Here is a 9877-nt window from a genome sequence, read left to right as displayed (position 1 = left end):
GTGGCCTAGCCAGTCTCCAGACCGAATCCAATTGAAAATCTTTGGAGGGAGCTTAAAATTCGAGTTGCCAGGCGACAACCTCGGAACCTGAATGATTTGGAGGCTGTCTGCAGGGAGGAGTGGGCCAACATCCCTGCCGAAATGTGCACAAACCTTGTCACCAACTATAAAAACCGTTTGACATCTGTGCTGGCCAATAATGGCTTTTCTACAAAATATTAACATGCTGTTTGTCCAGGGGGTCAAATACTTGTTTTTCCTCATCAGATGGTTATCAATTTTAATAAATTCATATGATGTGATTTTCTGGAATTTTCTTTGGGATTCTGTCTTTCACTGTTAGAATGTACATATGATTAAAATTGTAGATCGTTGCATTCTTTGTAAGTGGGCAAACCTGCAAAATCAGCAAGGGGTCAAATACTTATTTCCCCCACTGTACATTTAACTATGATCACTAGTGTTTTTTCATGTTTCTCAAAATGGAAACTGGTTGGTGGTGAACTATGGGCTTATGTGGGCTTAACAAAGAATAACAATAACAAAGACCATGCATCCCTCTATACTAATATCTTAACTAATATGAGCACCATATTTGCATATAGTAAGTAAAGCTTTGTATAAATAACATTCCCTTGTCTCCCTCACTATATAATTAAAGGTGAGTTTGATGGCCACCTGCTTGGTGACAGAGAGTAACCAAGGCAGCCCTCTCTGTTTACTCTTTACCCTGACCCTGAGCTGGGCCCCCAACAGCATTTTAATGGGGCCTACTGCAGCACTAAAGCCCGGGTTGAGATGACAATAGTCATGCTGAAAGCCCGGTTCTGGTACCTACATAGAGTCAGGGTAAACCCAGAGAGGGCATGTGACATTATTGTGGCATGTGTTGTTCTTCATAATATTTGCACAATTAGAGGAGAGCACCATCCTGCCGTACAAATGAACGATTCTGAGGAAGAACATCCCATCCACCCTGCAGATGTCCAAGATAGAAGAGCTGTCAGAGACATCATTTGCTGGAATGACTTCACGGATAAAGCTAGCACCACCCCAAGCTGACAAATCATTCGCATTGTTGGTTTTCTTTATTTCCTACAAACACACATGCAGCAATTAGAATTATTTAACAATTAACATAATTCACCTGTGACCATGCACCCACTTGTAACTGACATTGCCATTTTCTTGATGAGTAACTGGTAACTGGGAAAACATAAGGATGACATTTAATTCTACAGTTCTATGCCGAATCAACCTGGCACTTACTGAACATCTCGGTGAGCTGTGGAGGTAGACTGACAATAATCCTGGTAATGCCCAGTCATGCCCGGTTAAAGAAGATAAGAATGTGCACGTTGTTTTTCCATTCATTGTTTGTTCTCCTCACTTCAGTGTACATATTTTAAAACTATTGATAGCTGCCATGCATAACATTAAGATGTATCCCTCTGTAGGTCTCTCTGAATGCTGCTCTGTGGCAGCAGACAACATGTCTTCATCATCATCATCATCATCATCATCATCATCATCATCCTGTGATGAAGGAGAGCATTCTGTTTCAACAAGGCTCAACGAGGCAGATGACACCTGCGACTGTTGGGAGACATTGAAAAAGGAATCTATGCATATACACTATAAATATACACACAAATATTTAAATGTAATGTAGGAACTTGTGTCCTGGGAGTAATCGGCTGGGATGAGCTCCCTCCAGGGATCCCTTCAGTCACTGGTCTTGTGGGCCTCTGCCTTCTTTCTGTGAGTAGAGCTAAAATGTTAATCTGCAACAACGAGAAAATCAAAAGTAATAATGGTTTTCTACAGTCAGTTTGTCCAGGTGGCGCAACTTTAGGATTCGTGCTGCTCTGTGTCAAATACTTCAGCCTTGCATCAAATCCTTGTTGCTTTTGACCCAAAACAAAGATCAATAGTTCACTGGTACATTTAATGTTACGCAGTGGATTTCTCATATTGAGAGTGTGATTAAGCAAAATCGATACTTCTTTATCAGAGGTTCAAATGAAAACATTAATCCTGAGGGTGACCTGCATGATAAAGTGTACCCTGTGGTGCGGCAAAATAAACACAAGCACACACACACTGAAACCTTAATTCCACTGAAGTTGGTCTGACCTCTCTCTCTCTTAAAACACATAATGTCACCATCTCTCTCACTCAAGACAGGGAAAATGAGTTTGGATATAGTAATTTTTGGAAAGATGACAAGTTTATTGTGTCGATATCTACAGGTTTCTGAGTGATGATATACGCAGTATGCAGTGAAGTTGCACCATTTAGAAACTACATACTGCATACTATACTCATTGCACTCTAGGAAACAAGATGGATTGTATAAAAAGATGGAGAGAGAGGACCTCTTTGTTCTTATATCAACCGGTGGTTCAAAGAGTTTATACTCTGCATGGTGGCTACTTTATGGCTTGAACTACAGACCTGCTCAGTTCTAAGTTGTAGGGTGTTGGTGAAATAAAAACTTTCAGTTGATCAGTTAATCATAAAACCCACTGCAGGAGTAATGAAAATGAATACACACATTCTTTGGCAACCTATAATAAAGGGCCACTATACATAGCATAAATTGTGACATAGATATATAGAGAAAGGCTCAGCTACTTTGAGCTTAATGCTGAGTGGCACTGAGTATGTAGGAGAGACATCGCACATATTCGGTCTAGTTCACTCCAGTGCGACACAAACAAGGTAGGCACTCATCTCTCCGATATCACTGATGCTCAGGAGATGGGTACCAATGATCTTCTGAGCAGTTTTAATCACCCGCTGCATAGCCCTCTTGTCCTGGGCCATGTACATCCCATGCCAGTTAGTGATATTTCCAGTCAGGATGCTTTCTATTGCTCTGAATAAAAGTTTACTGTTCTTGGCTTTATCAGCATTACATCACATTTAGTGCATAAAAATTAAATTAAGAATTTAAATTTAACCTGATGAAAACAGACGCCTAAAATCGCATACCCAAAATGAATCAGGAATAACTCCTCAACCATTTGGCCTAGATGCATAATAATTTAAACTTTTACAGACTACATGGAGATGCAATAAAGAAAAAATCTGAAATTTTTATCCTCGCCTGGTAAAAAAGCTATATTTTGATGCAATAAACCATCAAAACCATCCTGAGTTTGCTTTTAATGCAACTGAATATCTTCTAATACACCTAGAATGCAATTGTAACTGTAAATCTGATGAAAATAAACTAAAATACAACAGTTATCATACAACATTTTCAAATATACCAGGCGAATTTCCATATTTTGCCAATATTTATTGTTAAAATACTGACTTTTATTGATAGATATCTTTAAAACACTTTTTCAGTCCATACAACCTATGGCAAATGGCAAAAAACACTGTATGTTCTCAAGCGGCATGTTTCCTCTCTGCAGAAAAGACGACAGCAGACAGGCAGCTTCCAGGTATTGTGCAATAATAAAGATGGCGCCCGCTTAGACTCGGACCAACAACATCAGCGGGTTTTGGAGTTAAAACGGCGAAAAAAAAAAAAATATTTCAATCATTATCATCGCCCAGAGCGCCCAGAGTCTGCTTTCAATAGATTAAATTAGATTTTGTTAATAATGTTTCAGTTTTGTATCTGTATATGAACCTCTTACTTCTGTAATGTCTTTTACCTTTTGATGCACAAGCTATGCAAACCCATTTTAATGCACAACATGGGTCAAAAATGACCTGTTTTCATTTCCTATATAATCTCATGCATGGCTGAGTGTTTCTTTGCTATATCTTTTGAAATCCTTTTATTTCATTCATTATTATTTACTTTGGATAAACAAACATAGCTCTTGTATTTCTACATCAATTTTTTCACACATGGGTCAAAAATGACCGGTATGTTTTCACTCTGGAATTTGAGAGGAACTTTTGATAATTGTAAATGTTTGCTATTATGAATATATTTAGTGCAGACCAATATTCACCTCCCGCATTTCACAACTCGGCTGCTTTTGCACATGATGCATTTAAGTCTATTTTTATCGTTTTACCCATAAACTGTTAGATTAAGGTTACCTTGATATCATTACTAATGAAAGACAAATATGTCCAATACTATTTTCTATTCTAGCTAGCCTATGTTAGCTAGATCAACAAAGTAAAACTCACAGTATAAACAGAACAGTATATACTTTAAACATTGATGTGCATTTGAAAATATTCTTGTGCTTTTGATTTTCTTTATCCAGTGTTAGTATGGATGGTCCAGTAATTCCAGATTTTCAGTTAAGTATAGTGAGAAAGAGAAATATGTCCAATACTATTAGCTTGCTAGCTTAGCTTAATTTTTGACCCATGTTGTGCATTAGAAGAGTATTGACACAAAAATCATTTTTATTCAAAAAGGAAATAATGATTTGTGAACACCAGGAATACTGAATGATATAGGCAAAGATATAGAAACTTCAAGACAGACCTAAAGATCACAAAAATCTTTTTGAACATATATGGGAAAAAGAAAAGCCATAAGCTATGTATAAGAGATAAATGTAAATTGAATACATTCTATTTAAAAAGTACATGACTTCCAAAGACATCAACATTATTACACAAAAGCCTACATTTATATAAAGTGCAAGTTATATATTTGTGTTAAACGCTGGACATCATCAGTACTGTCAACATGATTCCTCTTCTCCAGGCAGGGCAGCTTCCTTCCCTCCTCAGGTGTTGGTCTTCCAGGCATTGCCATCCGTCATCCCGGGTCAACATCACACACCGATTCTCCCACAGGACCAGGTAGGACAGCTACAGAATATATCTGTCAACCCTGACACACAAGTCACCCGAGAGGGAACGGCAAGGAGAGAGAGGTAAAGAAAGCATGAGCAGCGTTGGAGTAGGTCTGATAAGGAACGTGAGGAGACAGGAGCTGACGAGTGTCAGGTAGAGATGTAAGATGCTAAAGAAGATGAGGGTCTTTCTGTGACACTGAGGCTGATATAATGGGCCAACAGCGGTATTTTATTTTAAAACATTTAATCCCACCAAGTGCTCATCTGATCAACTTCTCGTTTTGTGTGTGTGTTGCTGAGGACCCATGGGAGTGCAGTGTCGAGTGTGAAGTCGATCAGAGGAGCAGTTATCGAGAACGCTGCAAGCAGTTTTAGACAAGGCTGCACAAAATCCAATTCTTTATAAATGATTGGTTTATTAAAATAGAAATTACATAGTACACACAGAACTACTAAATGTGATAACTAATAACTACTAAACAAAATATGAGTGAGTAAATGCAATGAAAACAGGTACGAACAATTAATGAATGAATGAGGACCGGCCTTCATGGCCTTAGCCAGCTAGGACAGAGGTCCGGAACTCCCTAATTACATGTATATCCTATAAAAACCTGTGATGACACGATCAACAGATGTTTATGGATTTGAAGTCAATTTCGGCAAATTAACTGAACGTTTGGTTGCTGGTCATTTCAATGACGAGCAAGCTAGCCGTCAACCTGCACTCTGTCAAAATGTGAAGGTGAACAGGAGTAGGAGCTCACTATGTCTAAAACCTGGTTACGGCCCTGACCACCATAGATTAGGTAAAGCAGGGATTGATATATTTTCAAGATGTATTAACTTATGTAAACACAGTTGGATGAAAATTTGCACACTAACCAAATTCCCCTTATGCACAGTTGGCAGTTTGCCCTGTAAGGGGAGGGGTCAGCGGACGGTACTTGTCGATTCCCACGTGGCGCTCCCTGGAGCTCTCGCTCCCACGTGCCAACTTGGTTTGAGTCGGCTGTCTCTCTCTCTCTCTCTCAGCAGGCAGCAGGATGATAACATCTTTGCACACCCTCACTTGGCTGGGTGTCTGTCTGCGAGTGGGACAGAGATCAGAACACAAAGAGGAAGAGGGCAAGACAAGAGAATGAGAGGGATAAAAAGAGGAGGGGAACAATAACCGCACACACACCTGGTGTGCGTGAGTTAGAAATGACGTTTAAACTTACATTTGGTAATTTTGCAAGCTATAATCAGTTCATTGGTTATGCAAAGGCATGTTTCCTGTTTTATACAGCTATAAGACCGAAAGGGGAGGACTTAAAAATCATAATGACAGTATAATGTGAAAGAAATATACATTTTCAACTGCTGCTTTTGAAACCATAAAAAACCCTTCTTTTGTTATGCTCCCAAAATTGATAACATTGAAAACATCCAAGAAGCTTCAAGGCACTTGGCCACTCAAAACAATTGGTGTGTTTGAAAATGTGCACATCTGATACTTCCAGTTCATTTCTGTCTCAGGACAGAAGGTCACAAGGTGCGGTGGCTTACAAAAAGTTGGCATAATAGGCTCTGGAGCTGTCAGTCAGTAGGGGGCTTACGGAGTGTGCCTCTGATGCCTTTGCAGCAAACCTGAAGCAGTCGGAAGAATAAAGAGAAAACAGAAATTATATATATATTTTCTCGTTCAGCTAGCTTTTTATTGCATGCACTCCTTTATTTTCCAAGGGCTAGGGGATAGAGAGATCCCTCGGGAGGTTAAGGAGAGGCATACATGTATGCTAGAAAGACAAAGAGCATCAAAGGGAAAAGGAGAGAAGACAGAAAGAGACGAAACATGACAGAGGCAGAGGAGTCATCGCGAGGTGTCTCAGAGCTGTCAATCACAGCAGAAAACTGGATGGCTTCCTCTGAAGCAACCTGCAGAGTGAGAAGTGGAATGGAAATTAGGAGGTACTGTTTCCTGCGGCAAACAAATGCACTCTAAATCTTTCAAAGGTAGTTATTGGATTAAAAAAAACTTATGGCAGACATCAGGTTAGTGCAGGTCAGACGAAACACATGTAAATGTGATAATGATGTTAGCATGGAGAATGAAAGATGGTTAGGTTAGTTTGTCTAAAAATAGGTACACACTTTTGTATTACAATTACAATGCGTATGTATAATCTGCATGTTTGAGTTTTTGTCTCAATTTTATTTGCATAGCTTAACAGTGTAGTATGACATCATTTAGTTTAAAGTGACAAACCCGTGGTGCTCTACCTGCTGAGCACCAAACAGCAGACGGAGTTGGCATCTAGCTAGTGAATATAATGTCACATTGAGCAGCTAAAGATCCAGATATTTTTCATCAGGATGTGGTGTGAGACCAAAACACAGGTAAAAGGAACAGGTTTTTTGCCAAGAAGGTTTTCACATACAAGGATTTTTAGGTGCATAACAATAAATACAGTGAGATAAAAAGTAATAATAATGAAAATAATAAATAAAAACAAATAGAAACAAAAATATTAAAAAATATACCTGTATACAGTACAGTGCAGGAGTTTTAGGCCGGCAACAATTGTGTGTAGTTCTCCAAGATGTTTGAGGTGCTGAGTTCCTGCAGAAACTATGTGCAAGTGTACCTAGAGGAATTGATGATGTTTTGAAGGCAAATGGTTGTCACACCAAATATTGATTTTATTTAAATCTTTCTTCTGCCATTGACTTTGCATTTTGTTACTTGGAAAATATAATATTTTAACATGTCGTTTTTTAAAAACATTCTTCTTTATCTAACATGTGTTTTTCTACACCTGCTCAACATTGCACGACACTGTTTTCTGAATGAAGTTTAGAGAAAAGACGTTTTGTGCAGGACTGTGTGTTAACATCCTTCTCCAGGATGAAAAGAGTGATCATTGTGGAGGTGGGGGGCTCCGAGGAGGCAGTTGTGCAGAGACCCAGGCCCTTGCTGTTGTGAAGTAGGGGGGACTCGTGGGCTGGAGCTGGTGGATGGGGGGAGTTTTTGGACTGTCCCATTGTCTTGACAGTAGAACTAATTTAGTCCAATGGCCAGGCACAAAATGTTAGTGGATTCACTCTAAACTAGGTTTTGTCGTTGTCATAACTCACCCTGGTGTGTGATTACAATACCATGGGGCCCACACCTTCTATTCAGGAATCATTGGTTCCCTTGATAATATCAAGGCAAGTCCCTTCAAAAGATGGCTGCTAGACATCGGCGTAGCTCCTCATATGTTCCACTCAAGGCTCATGTAGTACAGGAAATACAGACTCAGACAGCTCAGGGGAGACATGTCGCAGGATAACGATCCAGAGTCTCAGATGAATGGCATTGGTCACCTCATTAAGCTTCTTCACAGAAACTCTGCTTGGTCTATGGCTGGCCAGATAATTCTGTCACTTTCCAGGAGTAAAGATCAGGAGGGAATTCCCCACTGTTTCTAAAGCGTGTTCATAAAACAAATATAATTTATTGTGCTTGAACGCACCACACATCCAGCTACTGTCCATACAGGGGGAAGGCGTGACATTGCAGGGTCCCCAGAACTAGTCCCCAAAGTAGTGTTTCTGTGACAGAATTGCCATCACTCCCAGCTATAGGTGTGCTGGAAGCAAGGTTATAATAGTAGTTGGGGACTTTTCATTAGTTTTTATTTTTATTTCATTTTGACTTTTTGTTTTCAATTTCAGTTTAGTTTTAATTAGTTTTTAACGTGGGTTTGCTAGTTTTACTTTAGTTTTTATTAGTTTTAGTCTTATTCGCTGCAGGATGCCAAGCTCAGTTCAGTTTATTCACATAACATTCAAATAGAAGTACAGTAATAAGAAATTTGTGAAAAGGGACATCCTTTTTTAAGCTATCTGAAGCTTGTATGTAGGGCCCCAAACACTAAGCAAATATATATATTTGAACATTGTCTAAATAAATACTACCAATAAATGAAGCACATGCAATCTACAGTATAATTTCTAAGAGCCAAATACCCTAATCCTACAGTCCCATGAAATTCATTACATCAGTCTCTAGCTCTGTCATTCTTGGTTAAATAGGTGAAATACAATAAATGGAGGTTAAATATAACTGATGGACAGCTAAGAAATGGGAATATAGTGGAGGACCCCTTGGAGCCACAAACAACAGGTCCCTAGCATCCTGAAGGCAAGTATTACTGGAAAGCAGTTATAATAAAATCTAAACCTTTATTAATCCAAAAGAAAGGTATTAAAACAATGTGAAGCACAAAGAGACAGATTGGCTGAGATATCAATGAGCCCATAAAACACACTAGCTGACATGCAGTTAATATAATAACCAGCAGACACGTTAACCCAGCGCAAGGGGAGCTCACAGTCAATGGGCAAGTTTATCCCACACGCAGGATGAGCTCTAAGCCAGACCATCAGAACAGAACAAAACAAAACTCTATACAGTTGTTGCACTCACATTATTGTGTACATGTATGAATAAAACATAATAGAAACATGTTCAAATCGCACCAACTACGCAGCCGATCCCTACCTGGATCTCCCCGACAAAGTTAGCCTCCCCCAACGTTACATGGGGCTCTCTTTGTAACGGCAGTCACCACCTGCTACACTGCAACCCTGACCCCGGGCTCTCTTGACGGATAAAGCAATCATGGCAGGACAACACACATGCAGTGTGCCAGCTCTTCATGTGGAGGACAAAAGCATAACACACCTGCGACTCACCAACAGGTGCCTATCGGCTAATCACCACGTGCACTGCTTTACTGCCGGTCCGGCCAGACCAACTGCCCCGCAACGTCAATTCCCCTGGCTTCATATCCACTCGGAATGTAGGCCCAGGGTAAGAGTATAGGTTTGGTTTCCCGAGTCGAAATTATACCCTTGGACCCAGGGACCGCGAATGCCACAGGATCATTATGTGTCAATTAGTTTGTGGTAATTTGATCAATTGCAACATTGTTTGGTTATATGGACCACTAAAGCACAATATAAACTGAAATGATATGGGCCTTAATGATTTTAAGACTCTATCTTATAGAGGGGCCCAAATCGGTGTCAAAATCTAGTTTTTGGTGACAGGATAG

General features: G+C 39.6%; 1 long non-coding RNA gene across 1 annotated transcript; it reads right to left on the bottom strand.

Annotated features, from left to right (window-relative positions):
• Positions 1-4459: 4459 nt before the first annotated feature.
• LOC123971784 lies at positions 4460-9454 on the bottom strand. The gene is made up of 4 exons (XR_006825286.1): positions 9322-9454; positions 6342-6422; positions 5676-5878; positions 4460-4825 (listed from the first exon to the last, which is right to left on the bottom strand). It is a non-coding gene; the product is annotated as an uncharacterized LOC123971784 (long non-coding RNA).
• Between the last annotated feature and the right edge of the window lie 423 nt (positions 9455-9877).

Source organism: Micropterus dolomieu, linkage group LG05 (genome assembly GCF_021292245.1).
Source record: "Micropterus dolomieu isolate WLL.071019.BEF.003 ecotype Adirondacks linkage group LG05, ASM2129224v1, whole genome shotgun sequence".
Lineage (NCBI taxonomy): Eukaryota > Metazoa > Chordata > Actinopteri > Centrarchiformes > Centrarchidae > Micropterus > Micropterus dolomieu.
Note: the sequence above shows the minus strand (reverse complement) of the source record. Positions and strands in the feature narration are given on the sequence as shown.